The sequence below is a fragment of the Lagenorhynchus albirostris genome, chromosome 11 (genome assembly GCF_949774975.1).
Source record: "Lagenorhynchus albirostris chromosome 11, mLagAlb1.1, whole genome shotgun sequence".
Taxonomy (NCBI): domain Eukaryota; kingdom Metazoa; phylum Chordata; class Mammalia; order Artiodactyla; family Delphinidae; genus Lagenorhynchus; species Lagenorhynchus albirostris.
In genome coordinates, this window is record NC_083105.1 from 32,451,829 (window position 1) to 32,476,879 (window position 25,051).

Genomic DNA, 25,051 nt, shown 5'->3' on the forward strand with positions numbered 1-25,051 from the left:
CAAGTCTTAGAGTTGTGATCTTTATTTACTTTAATCAAGGTAGTTGTGTTTTAGTTGTGTTAGCTACTGTGTGAGGGAGGCTGGATGTTTGAGATCGGTCTCTCATTTCTGCTGCTGCCATTGCAGCTCGTTTGTTCCTGTGCACACCTTAGGAACTTGGAAGGTTTGCTAATTGACTGTTGCTCAGTACATTGTGTGTGTGTGTGTGTGTGTGTGTGTGTGTGTGTGTGTGTGAATACACACATACATGCTTGCATTTAAACACAAGTTGAAAATACTGAAATCAAATCTTATTCTTTTAGAGGCTTGTCAAGTGGACAAAAAGTGAAAATGTAAGTTGTATGAATTACTAGTCTGTGTGTACTTTGTAAAAATATTCTTAGACATGTACCTTTGTGTACTCTGTTTAAGAAAAGGGTACATTTATTAGATGATAGCACTGTATAGGCTGAGAACATGATCCTGCATATATACATTATCATTCATTGTCCTTCTGGACAAACTTATCAAATAATATATGTCTTCAAACCGCCCCCCCAGCCCCTTTTAGCTTGGCAAACCCGTCTTATGGTTTCTTATGCATGGTGAATCACTCTGCACCTGAATATGGTATTTCTTAGAAATATATGGAGAAACTTTTTATTTTAGGAAGGTCCTGTGATTTAGGACTCAAGGTCAGTGGAAATGCTATCACTCACTTATACTTCCAGGGGTTTTATACTTTGCATTGTGGTCTTCGCAGACATGATTTTCTAGTGGTAGGCCATGCAGATACCTTCCTCATTTTCTAGATGAGGAAACAGAGACTCGGGAGCAAATGGCTGACATGATAGCATCAGGACCAGTTATCAGGTGTCCTGGCAACAAGTCAGTGTCTAGCTCTGAAGAGCTTCCTGGTTATTTTTGCTCAAGTAACTGAGTAGAAATGAACTATTCTTATTTTCTAAAACAAACAACAAACTAAAAAAATAAGACCTATAAGAAAGACTTGGGGGAATCTGCCTAAGGAATAATTGCTAGAAGTTGAAGTTAATACAGAAATGAAAATATACACTAACACTTTAATGTTTAATGTCCCCAGTATCTTTTTATGCCAGAAGTCCTTACCATTATCAGTGATTAATTGGATAAATAAAATGAGTACAAATGTTTGCATTTGACCCTATTGGAAACTGAAAATCCTTTCCAAATCCAAATGGCTGATATAGTGAACAAATAAAATTTCAAATCCCTCAGAAAGCTTAAGTTGGGTTTTGAAGGCAGAAGCATTTCCCCCATAATGAAATTAGTAGTTTCATTTATAATTTATTAATTACATTGCATTTCTCTACATAAATAGACAAAGAGTTAATACAAATAAAGATTGCCTTCAAGCTTTACTGAATATTAGAATAGCTTTTGATGAAGAATATTGAATGAAAATACAGTATAAAGTTTACTACATAAACTAAACTATAAAAAAATAATAGGATATAATAATAGGTAGAACAATATATGTCTTCATTTGAAGTGACAAATAAATTACAGCAGCAGTAGCCCATATTTAAATATCTTTTTCTTATAATTAAAAAACTCAGCAAAAAAATAAAAACTCATTATTGCTTACAAATATATGTGATTCCAAATATTATACACATCCTAAAAAAATAAAAATAGTCTTTATAGTCAATGCCAAAAGTAAATGACGGCTTAGAGTTAGTGACTAAAATAATCTAAAGGCTCTCTGTATTTGTAAGGAACCTCACGATCTTATAATTTATTAAATTGTTCCACAGTCAAGAATGACCTTCATTAAACTCCTTAAGCTAAATCCAGTGATGTTAGGTTCCTGGTAAGAATTTCCAGCAGTGACAGCCAATATTCTACTGTTTTCTTGATTCCATTATTTCAATAAATTTATTTTAAAAGATCATATTAACCAAACTGTAAAATATTTAAATGTCTTTCCTTGTAAAAACATTGAATTTTAGTGACCAAGAACCAAGTTTGGTTTTTTGTTTGTTTGTTTTTGCGGTATCCGGGCCTCTCACTGTTGTGGCCTCTCCCGTTGCGGAGCAAAGGCTCCGGACGCGCAGGCTCAGAGGCCATTGGCTCACGGGCCCAGCCGCTCCGTGGCATGTGGGATCTTCCTGGACCGGGGCACGAAACCGTGTCCCCTGCATCGGCAGGCGGACTCTCAACAACTGCGCCACCAGGGAAGCCCCCAAGTTTGGTTTTTATTCCTAGATTCATAGGTGAGAACTAGGAGTCATTGTGAGGGATATGACTACAGTCAAATTTCTAATTTTATTAATGAGTCTGCTGAATTTATTTCTTAATAATTTGATGTAAATAGTTTTAAGCTTCTTATTAAGTAAAATTTTAGTACTTAGAGGCTTGGGCTTTGGTTAGCAGCTGGATTTGAATCCTTGCTCGACCTCTAACTATCTGAGAGAATAGAGTAAATCTAGTAACTTCTTTTAATCCACATGTGATAAAAATGTAGATAAAAATAACACTGATCTTAAGGATTTGTTGTGAGTATTAAATAAACTAAGTACCCATTAAATTATTTTATTCATTCATTTAACACATGTATTTAAATTGCTTCCAGAATTCTCTTCTCTGTGCTATTTCTGCTATATCTAAAGCTACCATTGTATTTTCCTCCATTTTTTGTGGATAACATCTTGAAAGAGTTTTCTACATTCAAAGCCATTTCCACATGGGTGCTAACTCACAAAACTCTCACTTTTCATCCCTTCTTTAGCATCTGCATCAAACACTGAAATGAAATTTTTTCAGAGATTCCCAACCTTATAGGGTATTGTTTCAATCTTTTTGCCTCTCGACTTGTCTGCCTTATGAGTTAATTTGCTATCCACTACTTTCTGAAAGGTCTGCTGTGATTTCTATGGCATTGCGCTCTCCTCCACCTTCTCCTACTTTTAAAAAGCAACATTACTTAGTGGTTTGAGAGAGCAGATTCTTGAACTAAATAGCCTTCAAATCTTAGTCCACATTACTAGCTTATGACCCTAAGGAAGTTACTTAAAATCTCTGCTTCTTATTCTGTGCAATGAAGCTGACTGATATGTCAGGAGAATAAAATGAGTTACATGTAAAATGTTCAGAATGGTGTCTTTCACATAAGCATTCCCTGTTATCTTTTCTTATACAATATAATCTCAATTATTTATGTATAAAAAAGAAATCAAAATAATCTACCATAAAGTTTATTATTAATTTGTGGAATATTATAATTTTTTCCTTCTTTGCACTTTTCTACATTTTTTCTTATATTCTGCAATGAGAATCAATCACAGTAAAATAAGAAAACACCACATTTTAAACAAATTGTCAAAGTAATCAAAGGTAAACCTTAGGGCTTCCCTGGTGGCGCAGTGGTTGAGGGTCCGCCTGCCGATGCAGGGGACACGGGTTCGTGCCCCGGTCTGGGAAGATCCCACATGCTGCGGAGCAGCTGGGCCTGTGAGCCATGGCCGCTGAGCCTACGCGTCCGGAGCCTGTGCTCTGCAACGGGAGAGGCCACAACAGTGAGAGGCCCGCGTACCGCAAAAAAAAAAAAAAAAAAAAAAAAGTAAACCTTAAATTGGAACTACTACTTTCTTAGCATCATACTTCGTCTCTTGTAACTTTAGTACAGAGATAAGAATATGAAAATCCATATTTAACAAGAACTGTGCTTTACTAAAAGAACATATTTGGAAACGTTGAAAAACTGTCCATTAAAACAAGACCTCCTGGTGTTCCATTATCAAAATAATAGCACTGAGTGTTGGCAGTGTCCCAGATTGCATGGCAGAGTCTGATGGAGATAATTTTAATTCTTAGCTGCACATGAATATGAGAGGGGTTGCAAATGAAACCCCCTGAAATTATATTCAAAATATTATATTATGCTGCATTCTTCTAGCTTTCATCAGCTTCTCAAAGTATTGTGATCCTCAAAATTTCCAAAGTGTAAGGACTACTGGATACCGACTTTCAAACTCATTCCTATTTAAATTTCATAAATGATAACATATAATCAAAAAATAATCAGGATACCAAACATCTTAATTCTCTAAAGGAAGATAGTCAGATTATCATGATTTTTATTTTGTACATTTCTGTATTTTCCAAATTTTCTATGAACCATGTGTTAACTTTCAAATGAGAAAAAGAAGTTATTACACCTGAATGTAATGTGTCACAATTTAGTTGTAGAACAGTTTCATCACCCCATTCGTGGCCATTTGCAGACTCCCCACTCCCATATAACCATCAATTTAGTATATGTTTCAGATATTTTCCTTTTTTGTCATTTCATTATACATGGAATCATACCTTGTATGGTTTGTGTGTCAGACTTCTTTTACGTAGCATGATGTTTCTGAGGTTCGTTCATGTCGTAGCAGTATTGTGTGAGTTTTTTGTTTACCCATTTACCAGTTGATGGTCATTTGGATTGTTCCTGCTTTTTCACTAGTATGGATAATGTTATGAACATTCACATCCAAGTCTTTGTGAACACTTTTCATTTCTCTTAGGATGGAACATTTAATGGAATTGTTGGGTCCTATGGTAAACTGCTTAACTTTTAAGAAACTGCCAGACCACTTTCCAAAGTGACTGCATCATTTTATATTCCCACCAGCAGTGTATTAGGGCTCCAGTCTTTCCACATCCTCACCAACACTATCTTTGTCTTTATTATAGTCATCCTAGTGGCTATGAAGTGGTATCTAATTTTGGTTTTAACTTGCATTCCCTAGTGACTAGTGATCTTTTCATATGCTAAGCCATTTGGATATCTTCTTTGCTGAAATATCTATTCAAATTTTTGCCCACTTAAAAATTGAGTTGTCTTATTTTTGAGTTTCAAGAATTCTTTATGTAACCTGGATATAAGTTCTTTATCAAGTATGATTTGAAAATATTTTATCCCAACCTGTGGTTTGTCAATTCATTTTGTTAATGATTTTTGTTTGTTTGTTTATGTTATGTAAGTTTCAGGTGTACATCCAGGACCACTTTATAGCATAGCCAGCTGCTTTAAAAGAATAAAGGCTAGACTTCCAGAAGGCTTCATTTAAAAAAAAAAAGAAATAGACATTATTTTAATTAAATACACAATCCAATATTCACTAGTATATTTCAATTTTTATACACCTTCCTCTGCTCTATCCCTTCCCATCTCACATGAATGGGATTTTATGAAATTCTCAAACTTAAAAAAGATAAATGAGGTGACAACACTGGCAAATTGATGGTCTGTATCTTTCCTCACCTTCTACCTCAGGCAATAATAACTTCTATTTGGATGCAGCCTACAGCCTGGAGTCTAGAGGAGCATGCTGACCCTTGACAAGCCACAGATCTCTATTTGATTTAATCGTTAAGAATGTGGGCTCTGGAGCCAAGAGCTGTACCTGGAACACAAGGCCCACCACTGTTTAGCTCAATGTTTCAGTTTCTTCATCTGTAAAATGGGATAATAATAGTAACTACCTAATAATGTTGTGATTATTAACAGAATAAATTTAAGTTGAGTGCTAAAAACAGTATCTGGAGATTTTTAAGAACTCAGTGAATATCCTCCTCATCTGTCTGCTCTTTTTCCTTCTATGTATCCTTTTATCCTACCTCTTAGGGTAACACATTATAATCTTTACCTTTCCTTTTTTTTTTCTTTTAATCTCTTCTCCTTTCCCATTAAAATTCACTCATTTTGTGTATCACTTCAAGGATTTACTGGACTCCAGTGATTTAAAGAGAAAGCATTTATCACTCCTCTTATTACCTCTTTATTAAATCATGTAGGAACTTGATGGATTAACATGCTAGCTGTCTAAGAAGTGCTAAAATTAAAGGGTTGAAATTAAACTTAGATACTTTGGGTCCAATTGTAGGCTGGTCAGAAAGATATAGAGAGGCAGTATCTTTTAAAATATGTTATCTTATACATGGTTGTTAACCATAACTTGTTTACTACTACTGCTGCTACTGTGCTACTATTACTATTACTAATGCCACCACCACCACCCTACCATTCCATTTGTATTCTGCTACTGAAAAACATAATAAATGCTGTAATTTATTACGTCCTTGTCCTGCTCCTGGAATGTGCTATGCATATGTTACCTCACGTGGCAAAAGGATTTGCAGATGTGATTAAGAATCTTGAATCGGGGATATTATCCTGGATTATCCAGCTGGGTCTAATGTGATCACAGGGGCCCTTATATAAAGAGAGAGGCAGAAGACCAGAGCAACAGAAAGTGATATTGTTACTGCAAGTTCGTGTGCCGAATGCACAGCGAGGCCAAACAAACTGAAACATTGACGTTTGGAGCAGAGAGTTTCATTGCAGGGCCATGCAAGGAGATGGGTGCCTCATGCCCTAAAAAGCCCTGAGTTCCCCAAAGGATTTTGGCAAAGCATTTTTAAAACCCAGGTAAGGGCGGGGGTGGGGGGTGGGGGGTGTAGGTCACAGGGTAAGTGATCAGCTTGTACACAGTTCTCTGATTGGCTGATGGTGAGGTCACAGGATGGTGTCATAGGGGTTAACATTATCTATCCTTAGGCTCCAGGAGGCTTGGGGCTATGTGCTCATGGTCATCAAGTAGTTAACATCTTCCATTTGGTAGGGAGTTTTCGCATCTATAAAACAACTCAGGAAATGTGCATCAAATACGGTTATCTAGGTACTTCAGAGAGGAATTAAAGCAGAGGATATGGGGGAAAGATCCCACATTACTGGCTTTGCAGATGGAGCAAGGCACCAGGAGTCAATGAAAGGAAAGCATGTAGCTCTAGGAGCCAGAGAAGGCAAGGAAAAGGATTTTCCTCTCAGAGCTTCTAGAAGGAACCAGCCCTGCTGACACCTTGACTCTAGCCCAGTAAAACTGATTTTGGATTTCTGACCTTTAGAACTGTATGAGAATAAATCTATGTTGTTTTTGGGGTTTTTTTTGCGGTATGCGGGCCTCTCACTGTCGTGGCCTCTCCCGTTGCGGAGCACAGGCTCTGGACACGCAGCCTCAGCGGCCATGGCTCACGGGCCCAGCCGCTCCGCGGCATGTGGGATCTTCCCGGACCGGGGCACGAACCCGTGTCCCCTGCATTGGCAGGCAGACTCTCAACCACTGCACCACCAGGGAAGCCCAATCTATGTTGCTTTAAGACACCAATTTTGTGATAATTCAATACAGTACTAGTAGGAAATGTATAAAACCATTTTCTATGTGCCAAGCTTTGGACTTGGCATGCATAATCTCAACACTCACAACAATCCTGTGTTATCCTGGCTTAGAAGAAGGGCATCCGGTTTGTATACCAGGTGTACCCAGCCCTTAGTGTTTATGAAGTGCACACTCTACACAGTTGTACACAGTAGTCCTGATGATCAGATTCTAGGTCCAGCAGCAGATTTTTAGAGGCCATATTCTTCATCTAAAAATAAAGCACTTGTTTATTCAAACTGGAATTTTATTTTAGGCTAGATAGGTGATATGTTAAACCACTTTGAAGTCACCTTTATATTCTAATGTTCAGCCTAAGAAATTAAAGTTCTGAACAAATTGCATTTTTCTATAGCACAAATAGAGAATAAAGACATCTTCTAAGGTAGCTTCTGGATAGACATCATAGAAATAGAGATGATCTGAAAAATAAAGGAAAGCTCAAAATGAAACACAAAGTTGCAAACTTGCATATATGAACGACTCAACTATTGGCTCAGTCTGAGAAAAGAAATATCTCCAAAGTTTGCAGAATTCCATTATGAATTTGTAGAAAGTTATTATGTCATGAAGTACACATCTTTTACATTTTCCTTTTGACACATGCAGATAAAGAAATTCCTGGTGTGATTGCATTTGTGGAAGAGTTGATGGCTGGGTGTTAAAATGTGAAAAGTGACAGCGATTCTTCAGGGAGAAAAAAAAACCCTTCAGAATACTGATGAGAGAAGATAGTATGAAAATAGACTTGGTAGGCATGGCTTTTATTTTCCTATCTTAACTTTGACAAAAACATCACATCCTGAAAATGGTCCCTACAATTGATAAGAAAAGGCCAAACTGTGTGTGTGTATGTTTTTTGTTTTTTTTTTTTACAGAATATTATATTCAAATAATGGGCTTTTTCTACAGTCTCTTAGTTTGCATTAGTTTCGAAAAAATATCATGCACAACTCATGAATATTCTGATTTCTAGTACATACTAATTTACGATTTTTGTAAATGGTCACAGGTGCAGATTTTTGCATGAGCAATGACACTGCTGTGATTGGAAACACTATGCATATAGGAAAAGGGAAGAGGTGATATGGTTTTATAAATGTGTAGAGAGTGAATCTTTGTACAGTAAGTCTCCTACACGTGAAACTTCAAGTTGCGAACTTTCAAAGATGCAAACACGCGTTCCCATGTCTCATCATGTAAGTTAGTTCACATGTTTGGCGTACACTGTCACATGCATGCATCTTCTAAAAGTGGTTGTGCTTTTGTGTACTTTACTGTACAATACTGTATAGAGTACAGTAGTACAGTATCTTTATTTCCAGCCCAGGATGTCCAGAAGCAAGCGTAAAAGCAGTGGTGATGTAGCTGGTACTGTATTGTACTTTTCAAGGTATGGTACTGTATTGTATTTTTCAAGGTACTGTACTATATAAGATTAAAAATGTTTTATTTTTTGTGTTTATTTTTTATGTATTATTTGCGTGAAAAGTATTATAAACCTATTACAGTACAGTACTATATAGCCTATTGTGTTAGCTGGGTACCTAGCCTAAGTTTGGTGGATTTACGAACAAATTGGACTTACAAACTTGCTCTCAGAATGGAACTTGTTCATATGTAGGGGACTTACCGTACTTTATTCACAATTTACATGTGAACTGAAATGACACTGTGAATTTGGTGTCTAAAGTAAAGAAGGGACATGAAAATTTTAAATTGTCAGCTGCTTTCATACAAATTTTGGAGGAATGTTTACATGCATGCTAGAGAGTATATTTCAATAGTTTTACACTTGGAAACAAGGAGGAGTTTATATCAGGTAAGGAATTTGGTACTTTGAATATTGGATTTACTCTGATGGAGCACAAACAGACTTGCATCTGGTTAGTATTTTCAGTCAAGACCTCCAAGAAAAAGATAATGAGAAAAATATGAGACTGTGGTTGAAGGACCCGTTAGAAATATGTCTACCAGGTAGGAGGTGCCTAGCAGATAGACAGGTACTCCCATAATATTTTGGCATAGAATTTCTTGTTCAGTTTATTTCCAGATATGATTCTTCCTGAGGAAGGGTTTTTTGTTATTTAATGCTTATTTATTTTACCTGGGGAATTGGATTCTATGATTTTATTATAGTTACAAGGCAAACTTTTGCAATTACAAATTCTGTTCTACTTGAAATGATACTCTCCCTCTAATAATACTAATATCTGTATCAGGTGCTATAAACATGTAAACAACTGTGTGATGCTTTATCTGCATTATCTCTAATCCTAATAAAAAACTCTTTAATATGGATATTATTTAACACCCATCTCAGTACTATTTTACATGACTATTTCTCATGGAATTGGTTTATGACATAATGTCAGGTGGCACATTCCTGTTTTCTTATTTGAAATAATGTACAAGTACTCTTATGAAGAAAATTGTATTTAGGAGTTGAACTTAGCAAAAATAATAAACAATGCAATATAACAATTAATATAACAATAATAAACAATAACAATATAACAACTAGTAAATATATAGACTAAACAATGTGATGAGAACTCTCAGATAACTCAGACTGTAAAATCTTTTTCGTGTCAGCAGATATCATTGCCCTTTTCTCCATTTGCATGTAAGCCTATGAGTCCTTGAGAGGTACTCACTTCTGTGTTCACACTGAAACGTTGACAGATCTCCTAGGGATTCAGTACAGTATTTCAGTACTCTCCCAAACTATGCTGGACCCATCACTAGGGAAAGGAGTGTAGTTTATATTCAGAAATAGAATGGGCTTTGTGGTCTAGGGAAGAAGGAGTTCTTTTTGCCTCATCAAAGTTCAAGACTAGAAAAAAAATGGTGCTTAATTTTTTGAAGGTAACCATGAATTTCCCTTCAGACTTTTATCTGAGTCAACTGCGATCTTTCCTTTTCTGCATTGCTACCATCCTTCACCCCTTTCCCAGTAGCTCAGACTCCTCTGCCCTTGATCCTGCTTTCCTGGAAACTATAGGCCACAACTTTTAGTATCAATAGTTGTTACCTTGGCATGCTTCCACTTTAAGCACAAAGCCTCTCTGAATGTTCAGACACAAAACAATGAGTAGAGATTGTGGAAATTAGTTCATTTTTGGGAAAGTATTTCCTTTTATTGGCACTTGTTTCTTTCCCACACAAGTTAGCTTTCCAGCTTCACTACTAGCAAGAATCATTTCAAGCATCTTTCTTGCAACTTTTGTTCCTCCAAAAATCCAGATTCTGTTTCTTCTAGTATGTCTTATTAGAAAACCCACATTATCTTTCTATTTTCAGTTTTTCTGTGGCATTATAATATTATTCTCTTTATTTTACAGATAAGGTAACTGGTTCAGTGAGGTTCTCATCAGAAAAAAATGGAGCAATAAATTATCTAACTCATGGAACTATTGAGAAAATTAGATTACTTAATACATATAAAGTACTCTACAAGAACTCAATAAATCTTAGCTATTGTTGTATCTTTATGTTCATTATTAAGGACATAGGTTAACCAGATAGTAAATGGTAGTATTGGTGTTTGAGTGGGTTCATTTCCACCATAACTTCCTTTTGGTGGAAACTACAATTTTTTTTGAAATGTACTATCTGATGATGCAAAACTTTCAGAAGAACACAATAAGATGGACTGTGGAGCAGCCATCTTCAACATATTTTACATTATTTTAACGCATTACTTGTAAAATATTAAAAATAAGTAAACAAATGTTTTGGAATAAAATCAGTATGTAACATTTTAGCTGTTTAATAATCCCAGGATAAACAACTATTGATAAAAAAAATGTATTTGAAATCAGAAGGACTTTCATTTGCTATCTTTCTTTTGTTTCTGTGGTCAGATTCATTTACTAGAATGACCCGGTGTTTGAACTTAAACCTGACATTACCTCCTATCAGCTGTGATCTAGGGCAAGTTTCCTTATCTCTTTAAGTTTAATATTTTCAACTGTAAAATAATGATCATTAAAATAGATCAGAATTAATCGAGCACTTGGGAAGTGTGTTCTAAGCACTTTACATTGATTATCTAAGATAATTCTCAGGACAAACCCTACAGAGCAGGGGTCTCAATCCTAGATACACATCAGAATCATGAGGTGATTCTCATGAAATAAGAAAAACAAGATTCTCAGGATGGGGCTGCAGGGTGGTGGCATGAGATACTTTTTGTTTCCAAGATTATTCTAACATGCAGCTCAAGTTGAGAAACATGAAAATAGAAGTAAATACTGTTATATCCCATTTTTAGAGGCTGAGCACATTCCTTGGCTTGTGGCCCCCTTCCATCTTCAAACCCAGGAGTGATTGGTCAAATTTTTCCCACATTGCATCACTTTGACGCTGACTCTTAATGCCTCTCACTCCCACTTTCAAGAATTCCTCAGCTAGTCCATTAGAATCTTCTTGTTTTAAAGTCAGCTGGTTAGCAACCTTAATTCCCCCTTTTATTGTGACATAATATATTCATAGATTCTTGGCGTTCGGATGTAGACATTTTTGTGGAGACGTTATTCTGCCTGGCACTGTCTCTGATGGTTTTTCTCTTCTCCAGGCATCTTAATATAGTTGTGCTCAAGGCTTCGTTGTCTTCTCTCTCCTATCTTCTTTCATGCTTTTGGTACTCTCATCTTTAAAAACCTGAAATGTCAATTATACATTGGAGTCTCAAATTTACATCTCTAGCCCCAGTTTTTTTTAACCTTCAAGACTAGAATATTCATGTACTTGACATCTGTATTAGATATTAGTAGATATTTCTAACTCAGTGTATTCTAAATGGAAATCTTGATGTACACCTTACCATACCTCCCCCAGATTCACTTCACCCCATAACCTTCCTCATTTCATGTGATGGTAATTCCATTTTTCCTGTTTGCTTAAGTCAGTTATCCTAGAATTATCCCTGACTCTCGTCTTTCTCTTACACACTATCTCTAGTCCATTGTCGATTAAAATCCTGTTGTTTATGTCTTCAAAATAGACTCGACATTTTCAGTAAAACAAGCACCTCTTGATTTTTAAGTCAAACTTGGGAGGATGTATATCTCTCTCAAAAAAACACTTTTCAGATGAATTTTACATAGGAAAAAATTATACCCACATTCCCAAAACTCAATTCAATAAAATGTTTAACATTTTAACAAGATATATCAACAAATACTTTAACACAATATTTAAAATTAACATTTTAACAAATTGATGTGTGGGAAAAATCTTGAATACATTCCAAATACAATTTACAAAATGTCAGAATCATGTGGAGACGTTTAAAAAAGGATTTTCAATATGAAAACACTAATTCAAAAAGGTACATGCATCTCAGTGTTCATAGAAGCACTGTTTACAATAGCCAAGACATGGAAGCAACCCAAGTGCCCATCAATAGGCATTTGGATTAAGAAGATGTGTGTGTTATTACTCAACCATTAAAAAGATTTAAATACTGACTGCACCAATGTGGTTGGACCTAGAGAATATCATGCTTCGTAAAATAAGTCAGATAAGGACAAATACTATATGATATCACTTATATGTGAAATCTAAGAAATAATACAAATGAATGTATATACAAAACAAAAACAGATTCATAGACAGAAAACAAACTTTTAGTTACCATAGGGGAGAGATAAGGGAGAAGAGACAAATTAGGGGTACAGGATACAGATACAAACTTAACAGATACAAACTTCTAAATACAAAATAGATGAACAACAAGGATTTACTGTATAACACAGGGATTTATATCAATTATCTTGTAATAACCTATAATGGAATATAATCTGCAAAAATACTGACTCACTATGCTATACACCTGAAACTAACACAATATTATAAATCAGCTATACTTCAATTTTAAAAAAGTTTCAACAAAACAAATGACCCCTTGGATTTTTCTAGTACTAACCAGTGAAATTACTGACAAAACAAATCATTGTCAATATTCGTATTTACTGTTTGGTGATCACAAGCATTTTGCTCTCTAACATAATAATTTATTACTTGTGTATAGTCTTTTTATTATGTTTTTGTTACTGTGCTTTGATAATACATTACGGTTTAAATAATTTAAAATAAAGAGAAAGAGTATTTGGAGGTAGAAAGTCTGACTTTCAGAGGTGGGTTAGTCACATTAAGAAGTCATTGTTCATACATCCAGAATCTGACCACTTTTCAGCACTTCCACTGCTTCTGCCCTGGTATGAGCTGCCATTATTTCTCATTGGATTATACTGCAGTTAACTTTCCAATAGGTCTTGCTGTTTTAACCCCCTCACCTCTTTATACTAGTCTTTTCTCATGTCCCTTCTCTGCTCAAAACCCTGCAGTGAAAGCCAAAGTCCCTGCAATGGTCTACAAGGATCCATGTTATTGATATTTACCTCTTTCCCACCCTTACCACTTGGACTTGTTCCACTCTTTTCCCTCCGGGTGATTCTGTTCTAGCCACAGAGAATTCCTTCCTGTTTCTCAAACGCTCACACACTCTTAGGCCTTTTGTCTTCCTGTTCCCTGTGCTTCTTCATAGCACCGTCTGGGTTAACATTCACTCCTGTTTTTTCCTCAAATCTCAACCTTATCATGAGGCTTATCCTGACTAGTGTATTTAATATTGCAACTTGCCTTCTCTACCACCCCATACTCCTCATCTTCCTTAAACCACTGTCTTTTCTTTTTCTTTTTCCTCTCATAATATTTAACTTTTCTATCATGCTATATAATTCACTTATTATGTTTAGTGTTTTATTGCTTACCTGCCATCAGCTATAAGATCAGCTCCATGAGGGCAGAGCTTTTTGTTCATTGATGAATGTCAAGTACATAGAACAGTGCCAGACACCCTGACACATAGCTATGATCAATAATGAATTGTTAAGTTAACAATTGAATTAATAAATGAATTTTCCCAGTATTTCACTGTGTTAGTGGAGCTGTATTTGAACACAGGCAGTCTACTGACTTCTGAGCCTGTGCACCTAAACTCTCTCTTTCCGTGTATATATGTGTGTATGTCGATGTATATATATACGTATGTACATATACATACATATATATTTAAATTTATTATTTTATCTTGTAAACAATTTTAATAGAAAATTAATCATTATATATGGTACAAAATCTAAAACAGATATAATATGGATATAATAGATATAATATTTTATATAATATAATACTTTTAGGATGGAATAAGAGAAACTTTTACTGTGGGAAGCTGTTTCAACTTCAGAATAACTATTTTGAAGATTAAGTTATTTAATATATAAATGATTTAAAACATACTTGAAATAGAGTAGATGTTCAAAAGGGAAGCTATTAATATTTATAAAACATGAACAATGATAGCTATTGATTAAGTGGCTTTAAGGATTCAACTCTATGATCTGTATAGACATTACTGCAATGTTAATTCCCTCCCTTTCCCTCTAGACCCTACATTCAAGTTCAACATACTGGAGTTTATAACCGTCACAATTTTCATTTTATGTTTAGTATGAAAACGTAGACTGAAGACAAAGACAGTTTCTTGTTAAAAAGGGAGTATGATTTGGTGGAAATTACACGGATTTGGCATCAATAAAAATGTCAATTTTTCACTTATTAATTCCAGTTTTCTCAACTGTAAATCAGGGATAATATTGCAAACCTAGCACTGCTAACAAGATTAAGAATTAAGTAAGATTGTGTATGTCATTCTGCTAAACTCAAATTTCCTGCACTTGAGGGTGTGGGAAATATGTCCATAGTTTTGATCATTGTTTTCACTCAGTGCTGAAGAATTTTAAGCATCTTTTTTTTTTTGGAACTACATAGCAGCACAATTTATTCTTTGAAAAAAAACTTAGAAATACCTAGATAATTCATAAACCTATAATTCATAAACAGGAAAATTTTCTTTAATTATGATGCTTTTATTTTATTTTATTCAAAAAGAAAGTCACAAAAATTATAATCATCCTCATCAGTTCACTCAGTCCCATGTAATTCATTTTTTTATCTTGATTTTTGGTAGCACTTTTATGAATTCATCAGTTTTCCATTAGAGTTCAGAAAATTCTTATTCATTCAGATCAGCAGTATAGTCAGTTACCAGAAACCTATACTTGTCAGAGTCTTTTCCATGAATTCTTTGAAGATGAAAACCTTTAACAGGAACATTTTTGCAAAAGCATCAGAGTACACCCAGAACTGTCTGCAAAGGACAAAAGACTTAAAAATGACCATGGTTAAAGATTTGATGAAAGTTCATAATAATGCAATTGACAAGGAAATTTAGTTATTTCTGAGATATACATTTTAAAGTAATAACTAGAATTATGACTTATAACATTATACCAGAACCTATAAGATTTTTAGAAATTTCATGTAATGTCTGAAACATTTATATTAACATATTTCTATACAAATAGCCCAAAGAAAGTTTAGTATTAGTTGTTTTCTTTGTTTTTTTATACTGCAGGTTCTTATTAGTCATTAATTTTATACACATCAGTGTATACATGTCAATCCCAATCACCCAATTCAGCATACCACCATCCCCACCCCACCGCAGTTTCTGCCCGTTGGTGTCCATACGTTTGTTCTCTACATCTGTGTCTCAACTTCTGCCCTGCAAACTGGTTCATCTGTACCACTGTTCCAGGTTCCACATACATGCATTAATATACAATATTTGTTTTTCTCTTTCTGGCTTATTTCACTCTGTATGACAGTCTCTAGATCCATCCACGTCTCAACAAATGACGCAATTTCATTCCTTTTTATGGCTGAGTAATATTCCATTGTATATATGTACCACAACTTCTTTATCCATTCGTCTGTTGATGGCCATTTACGTTGATTCTATTACCTGGCTATTGTAAATAGTGCTGCAGTGAACATTGGGGTGCATGTGTCTTTTTGAATTATGGTTTTCTCTAGGTATATGCCCAGTAGTGGGATTGCTGGATCATATGGTAATTCTATTTTTAGTTTTTTAAGGAACCTCCATACTGTTCTCCATAGTGACTATATCAATTTACATTCCCACCAACAGTGCAAAAGGGTTCCCTTTTCTCCACACCCTCTCCAGCATTTGTTGTTTGTTCATTTTCTGATGATGCCCATTCTAGCTGATGTGAGGTGATACCTCATTGTAGTTTTGATTTGCATTTGTCTAATAATTTGTGATGTTGAGCAGCTTTTCATGTGCTTCTTGGCCACATGTGTATCTTCTTTGGAGAAATGTCTATTTAGGTCTTCTGCCCATTTTTGGATTGGGTTGTTTGTTTCTTTAATATTGAGCTGCATGAGCTGTTTATATATTTTGGAGATTAATTCTTTGTCCGTTGATTCGTTTGCAAATATTTTCTTCCATTCTGAGGGCTGTCTTTGTGTCTTGCTTATGGTTTCCTTTGCTGTGCAAAAGCTTTGAAGTTTCATTAGGTCCCATTTGTTTATTTTTCTTTTTATTTCCATTACTGTAGGAGGTGGATCAAAAAAGATCTTGCTGTGATTTATGTCAAAGAGTGTTCTTTCTATGTTTTCCTCTAAGAGTTTTACAATGTTCCATCTTACATTCAGGTCTCTAATCCATTTTCAGTTTATTTTTGTGTATGGCGTTAGGGAGTGTTCTAATTTCATTCTTTTACATGTAGCTGTCCAGTTTTCCTAGCACCACTTATTGAAGAGACTGTCTTTTCTCCATTGTATATCTTTGCCTCCTTTGTCATAGATTAGTTGACCATAGGTATGTAGGTATATCTCTGGGCTTTCTGTCGTGTTCCATTGATCTATGTTTCTGTTTTTGTGCCAGTATCATATTGTCTTGATCACTGTAGCTTTGTAGTATAGTATGAAGTCAGGGAGTCTGATTACTCCAGCTCCATGTTTTTCCCTCAAGACTTCTTTGGCTCTTCGGGGTCTTTTGTGTCTCCATACAAATTTTAAGATGATTTGTTCTAGTTCCATAAGAAATGCCGTTGGTAATTTAATAGGGATTGCATTGAATCTGTAGATTGCTTTGGGTAGTATGGTCATTTTCACAATATTGATTCTTCCAATCCGAGAACATGGTATATCTCTCTATCTGTTGGTATCATCTTTAATTTCTTTCATCAGTGTCTTATAGTTTTCTGTATACAGGTCTTTTGTCTCCCTAGGTAGGTTTATTCCTAGGTATTTTATTCTTTTTGCTGCAATGGTAAATGGGAGTGTTTTCATAATTTCTCTTTCAGATTTTTTATCATTAGTGTAGAGGAATGTGCGAGATTACTGTGCATTAATTTTGTATCCTGCAACTTTAGCAAATTCATTGATTAGCTCTAGTAGTTTTCTGGTGGCCTTTTTAGGATTCTCTATGTATAGTATCATGTCATCAGCAAACAGTGAGAGTTTTACTTCTTCTTTTCCAATTTTTATTCTTTTTATTTATTTTTCTTCTCTGATTGCCATGGCTAGGACTTCGAAAACTACGTTGAATAATAGTGGTGAGAGTGGACATCCTTGTCTCATTCCTGATCTTAGAGGAAATGGTTTCAGTTTTTTACCATTGAGAATGATGTTTGCTGTGGGTTTGTCGTATATGGCCTTTATTATGTTGAGGTAGGTTCCCTCTATGCCCACTTTCTGGAGAGTTTTTATCATAAATGGGTGTTGAATTTTGTCAAAAGCTTTTTCTGCGTCTATTGAGATGATCATATGGTTTTTATTCTTCAATTTGTTAATATGGTGTATCACACTGATTGATTTGTGTATTTTGAAGGTTCCTTGCATCCCTGGGATAAATCACACCTGATCATGGTGTATGATCCTTTTAATGTGATGTTGCATTCTGTTTGCTAGTATTGTGTTGAGGATTTTTGCATCTATATTCATCAGTGATATTGATCTGTAATTTTCTTTTTTTGTTGTATCTTTGTCTGGTTTTGGTATCAGGGTGCTGGTGGCCTCATAGAATGAGTTTGGGTGTGTTCTGTCCTCTGCAATATTTTAGAAGAGTTTGAGAAGAATGGGTGTTAGCTCTTCTCTAAATGTTTGATAGAATTCACCTGTGAAGCCATCTGGCTCTGGACTTTTATTTGTTGGAAGATTTTTAATCACAGCATCAATTTCATTACTTATGATTGGTCTGTTCTTATTTTCTGTTTCTTCCTGGTTTGTCTTGGAAGGTTATAGATTTCTAAGAATTCGTCCATTTCTTCCAGGTTGTCCATTTTATTAGCATAGAGTTGCTTGTAGTAGTCACTTAGGATGCTTTGTATTTCTGCGGTGTCTGTTGTAACCTCTCCTTTTTCATTTATAATTTTATTGACTGGGTCCTCTCCCTCTTTTTCTTGAAGAGTCTGGCTAATGGTTTATCAGTTTTGTTTATCTTGTCAAAGAACCAGCTTTTAATTTTATTGATCTTTGCTATTGTTTCTATTTCAGTTATTTCTGCTCTGATCTTTATGTTTTCTTTACTTCTGCTAACATTGACTTTTGTTTGTTCTTCTTTCTCTAGTTCCTTTAAGTGTAAGGTTAGATTGTTTACTTGAGATTTTTCTTGTTTCTTGAGGTAGGCTTGTATACCTATAAACGTCCCTCTTAGAACTGCTTTTGCTGCATCCCATAGGTTTTGGATCGTCATGTTTTCATTGTCATTTGTCTGTAGGTATTTTTTGATTTCCTCTTTGATTTCTTCAGTGATCTCTTGGTTATTTAGTAACGTATTGTTAAGCCTCCATGTGTTTGTGATTTTTACAATTTTTTCCTTGTAATTCATTTCTAATCCCATAGCATTCTGGTCAGAAAAGATGCTTGATATGATTTCAGTTTTCTTAAATTTACTGAAGCTTGATTTGTCACCCAAGATTTGATCTTTCCTGGAGAATATTCCATGCACACTTGAGAATTAAGTGTAATCTGCTGTTTTGGCATGGAATGTCCTTTAAATATCAATTAAATCTACCTGGTCTATTGTGTCATTTAAAGCTTGTGTTTCCTTATTTATTTTCATTTTGGATGAACTGTCCATTGGTGTAAGTGAGGTATGAAAGTCCCCCACTATTATTGTGTTACTCTCGATTTCCTCTTTTATAGCTGTTAGCTGTTGCCTTATGTATTGAGGTGCTCCTATGTTGGGTGCATATATATTTCTAATTGTTATATCTTCTTCTTGGATTGATCTCTTGATCATTATGTAGTGTCCTTCCTTGTCTCTTGTAACATTCTTTATTTTAAAGTATATTTTATCTGATGTGAGTATAGGTACTCCAGCTTTCTTTTGATTTCCATTTGCATGGAATATCTTTTTCCATCCCCTCACTTTCAGTCTGTATGTGTCTCTAGGTCTGAAGTGGTTCTCTTGTAGACAGCATATATATGGGTGTTGCTTTTGTATCCATTCAGCAAGCCTGTGTCTTTTGGTTGGAGCATTTAATCCATTCACGTTTAAGGTAATTATTTATATATATGTTCCTATGACCATTTTCTTAGTTGTTTTAGGTTTGTTTTTGTAGGTCCTTTTCTTCTCTTGTGTTCCCCACTTAGAGAAGTTCCTTTAACATTTGTTGTAGAGCTGGTTTGGTGGTGCTGAATTCTCTTAGCTTTTGCTTTTCTGTAAAGCTTCTGATTTCTGCATCGAATCTGAGTGAGATCCTTGGTGGGTAGAGTAATCCTGGTTTTAGGTTCTTCCCTTTCATCACTTTAAGTATATCATTCCAGTCCCTTCTTGCTTGTAAAGTTTGTGCTGAGAAATCAGCTGTTAACATTATGGGAGTTCCCTTGTATGGTATTTGTCTTTTTTCCCTTGCTGCTTTCAATAATTTTTCTTTGTCTTTAATTTTTTCCAATTTGATTACTATGTGTCTTGGCGTGTTTCTGCTTGGGTTTATCCTGTATGGAACTCGCTGTGCTTCCTCGGCTTGGGTGGCTATTTCCTTTCCCATGTTAGGGACGTTTTCGACTATAATGTCTTCAAATATTTTCTCTGGCTCTTTCTCTCTTCTCCTTCTGGGACCCCTATAATGTGAATGTTGTTGCGTTTAATGTTGTCCCAGAGGTCTCTTAGGCTGTCTTCATTTCTTTTCATTCTTTTTTCTTTATTCTGTTCTGCATCAGTGAATTCCACCATTCTGTCTTCCTGGTCACTTATCCGTTCTTCTGCCTCAGTTATTCTGCTGTTGATTCCTTCTAGTGTAGTTTTCATTTCAGTTATTGTATTGTTCATCTCTGTTTGCTTGTTCTTTAATTCTTCCAGATCTTTGTTAAACATTTCTTGCATCTTCTCGATCTTTGCCTCCATTCTTTTTCCGAGGTCCTGGATCATCTTCACTATCATTATTCTGAATTCTTTTTCTGGAAGGTTGCCTATGTCCATTTCATTTAGTTGTTTTTCTGGGGTTTTTATCTTGTTCCTTCATCTGGTACATAGCCCTCTGCCTTTTCATCTTGTCTATCTTTCTGTGAATGTGGTTTTTGTTCCACAGGCTGTGGGATTGTAATTCTTCTTGCTTCTGCTGTCTTCCCTCTGGTGGATGAGGCTATCTGAGAGGCTTGATGGGAGGGACACGTGGTGGATAGAGCTGACTGTTGATCTGGTGGGCAGAGCTCAGTAAAGCTTTAATCCACTTGACTGTTGATGGGTGGGGCTGGGTTCCCTCCCTGTTGGTTGTTTGGCCTGAGGCAACCCAACACTGGAGCCTACCTGGGCTCTTTGGTGGGGCTAATTACACACTCTGGGAGCGCTCATGATGATGAATACTTCCCAGAGCTTCTGCTGCCAGTGTCCTTTTCCCCACAAGCCACAGCCACCCCCCACCTCTGCAGGGGACCCTCCAACATTAGCAGGCAGGTCTGGTTCAGTCTTCCCTGGCATCACTGCTCCTTCCCCTGGGTCCTGATGGGCACACTACTTTGTGTGTGCCCTCTAAGAGTGGAGTCTCTGTTTACCCCTCTCCTGTCGAAGTTCTGCAATCAATTCCAACTAGGCTTCAAAGTCTGATTCTCTAGGAATTCCTCCTCCCATTGCCGGGCCCCCAGGTTGGGAAGCCTGACGTGGGGCTCAGATCCTTCACTCCAGTGGGTGGACTTCTGTGGTATAAGTGTTCTTCAGTCTGTGAGTCACCCACCCACCAGTTATGGGATTTGATTTTACTGTGATCACGCCCCTCCTACCGTCTCATTGTGGCTTCTTCTTTGTCTTTGGATGTGGGGTATCCTTTTTGGTGAGTTCCAGTGTCTTCCTTTTGATGATTGTCCAGCAGCTAGTTGTGATTCTGGTGTTCTCGCAAGAGGGAGTGAAAGCACGTCCTTCTACTCCACCACCTTGGCTCCTCTCCTAAGCATCATTTTTTATCTTAAAGTAGTCATATATATACTATAAAATAAAAATGAAAATTGACCTTTTTTTTAAAGTACTGGACATTTTATACTCTAGAAAGCTATTTTAATTGTGTTTCAATTCCTCTCTTGGAGCAAATTTCACCCTTTTCTCATTTTACAAGTAATTCAGAGGTGAATTTTGTGAAGGGCTAACTATAAGAAGCATTTTATGCAATTTCTGGCACTTAATATGTACTCAATAATTTCAGTGTCCCAAGCTCACCCTTAAAGCCTCATAAAATATTAAAATTAATCTCCATTGACTACTCTTCCTTTTCTCTTCCCTACCACATGCACAATAGCGCAGTCCTGTTTCAAAAATTTTAAGTTACTGAAATAGAGTACAGAACAATTCCATTGTTGATCTCATCTAGACTATTCTGTTTCTTTCCATTTCATGGAATATCTGCTGTTTGCTTTTCCCTATCACCTCCTGGAACTTTCTGTTTATCCTTTCTGCTTTACTACTGTAGCATTATCTCTTCTTTCTTTTCTCCTGTATGACAATGTTGACTTTTTTCTTCCCTTTTATTGCCTTCCTTTTCCTGGGATGACTATTCAAAATACATGAAGACTGAGCTATGGCAAAGATGTTAGTATTCATCTGGATGATTCAATTTACTAGGTATTTATAGTCAAATATGGAAAAATAAATCATATTACACAGTACTATTTAAAGAAAATTTCTCCTTAAGAAATGTTTTCAAGTGAAACATCATTTCCCTCAGGTATCTGTTTTATAAATTTAGATGATGATATATTTAGCTTCTTAAAATAAAGCATATGTATATATGCTATTTGCCACTACATATGTACATAATATAATAAGGATATATATGTATAATGGCAATTAGTCAATATGGAAAAAGATGTAATATTTAGTGTCTCTGAAATTTTGGATATAGAATGTAAGTCCAAAGAGGCAGTTTTGAAAGAAATGATTTGGAAAATATTGCTGTCAACCAAAGTAGATGATGGATAGCAAGTTTTCTCAGACAAAACCATCAAATAGAAACTGAAAAAGACCTGTTTCAGTAAAGCAGAGAATGTTTTGACTTCTATTTTAGAAAACTAAGGTAGCCCTAAATTCTAAAAGAAAACATAGAAATTAAAGGAACACTAACCTAGGGACTGCATTAAAAATCATATTTTTATACAACTGAAAGTTGGGAGGATCATTTTCATATTCCTGATCAAATTGCTTTAGGAAAGTCCCTACTTAAAATTAAACATGGCACAGATTCACTTTTTTCTCTTATGTTTTTAAGTTTAGAGTATAATAGAATATAAAATGGACAAAGAAAGTGAATTACTTTGAGATACAAGAGATTTAAAAAAAAAACATTTCACAGGCTAAATGAGTTTCTGTGCATTCATGTTCTGAATCAGTACTTATTTAATGAGTCAGTGAATAGTGAAATTGTCCTCATTTATTAAGGAACAAGTTGTTCAGTGATATACTTTAAAAATTGTTAATTATTTTAAGAATCGTGTATATAATAATAATAAGCTAGATTATGGTCTAAAATATATATATATTTAGAAAGATTTCACTGCGGATAGATAATTCAAATTGATTTTTACAGCATATAATGATGCTAAGTAGAAGGATAAAAATGAAAGTTTCTTAAGAATTTCAGGTTTGAGAATATTATTGAGAGTTGTTAGAGAAAGTATGTTTCATTTATTTATTCTACAGATATTTATGAAATGCCTACTAAGTGCCAGACACTATGTTGATAGTTGGGATACAATGTTGGAAAGATAGGGACTCAGTTTGCAAGACCCACAGGTGAAGAGAGCAGGCACACGTGTAAACAGTTTGTAGTGATAAGTGCAATAATAGAAGTATGCACATGAAGTTATATAGTTTTAGAGAAGGCGATACTGAGTCTATTTGATTGATTTTGTTATAATTGCACAGAGGAAGTAATATTGAGTTCAAGGCTTGAAAGATAGGTAGAAGTTGTCCAGTGGCAAGGTGAAATCACACTCAAAGGACAAGAAAAGGCAAGTAGTTCAAAATGGCCATGTCTTGAATGAGAGATGTGAAATTGCAGAGGTGGGTGGGGGTCATGAATTACAGAAAATATTTAAATACTAAAGATTGTGATTAAATAATTTTAAGGTGGTTTTCCTTATGTAGCTAGAGAATCTAATAAGTTAGGCACGGATGTATATTTGTTAAAGAGCAGGTATTCACATGATCTATAACAGTTTGTAAAATTACCTCTGTCTTCTTCAACATTCTGTCTTAAGTAGAAAAATATATATACTATCAAAATATAAGTATAGGTACTATGAATAAAAGTAAAAGTAAGTATAGGTACTATACACATCAGTTTTATAAATGAAGTATATGTAGTATGGATTATTTTAGAAAATACCCTTAAAAGCACTGTGGGTTTTTCTAAGTGTTTTTCTTACAATAGATATTCTTTGATTAATGTATGTGTCCTTTTCTTAAATCTACTAGCATTTTTTTCACTACATTCCAGGCATATCAGAAGATATGAATTCACTCTGCAGTAATAAGATTGATCTTATTTTATTATTTATTTATTATTAACATCTTTATTGCAATATAATTGCTTTACAGTGGTGTGTTAGTTTCTGCTTTATAACAAAGTGAATCAGTATACATATATATATATATCCCCATATCTCCTCCCTCTGCGTCTTCCTCCCACCCTCCCTATCCCACCCCTCTAGGTGGTCACAAAGCACTGAGCTGATCTCCCTGTGCTATATGGTTGCTTCCCACTAGCTATCTATAATACATTTGGTAGTGTGTATATGCCAGTGCTACTCTCTCACTTAGTCGCAGCATACCCTTCTCCTTTCCTGTGTCCTCAAATCCATTCTCTACTTCTGTGTCTTTATTCCTGTCCGGCTCCTAGGTTCATCAGAACCTTTTTTTTTTTTTTTTTTTAGATTCCATATATATGTGTTACCATATGGTATTTGTTTTTCCCTTTCTGACTTACTTCACTCTGTATGACAGACTCTTAGGTCCATCCTCCTCACTACAAAAAACTCAATTTCATTTCTTTTTATGGCTGAGTAATATTCCATTGAATACATGTGCCACATCTTCTTTATCCATTCATCTGTTGAGGGACACTTAGGTTACTTCCATGTTCTGGCTATTGTAAATAGAGCTGCAGAGAACATTGTGGTACATGACCCTTTTCAAATTATGGTTTTCTCAGGGTACATACCCAGAAAAGGGATTGCTGGGTCATATGGTAGCTCTATTTTTAGTTTTTTAAGGAACCTCCATACTGTTCTCCACAGTGGTGGTATCAATTTACATTCCCACCAACAGTGCAGGAGGGTTCCCTTTTCTCCACACCCTCTCCAGCATTTATTGTTTGTAGATTTTTTGATGATGGCCATTCTGACAACTGGGAGGTGATACCTCATTGTAGTTTTGGTTTGTATTTCTCTAATGATTA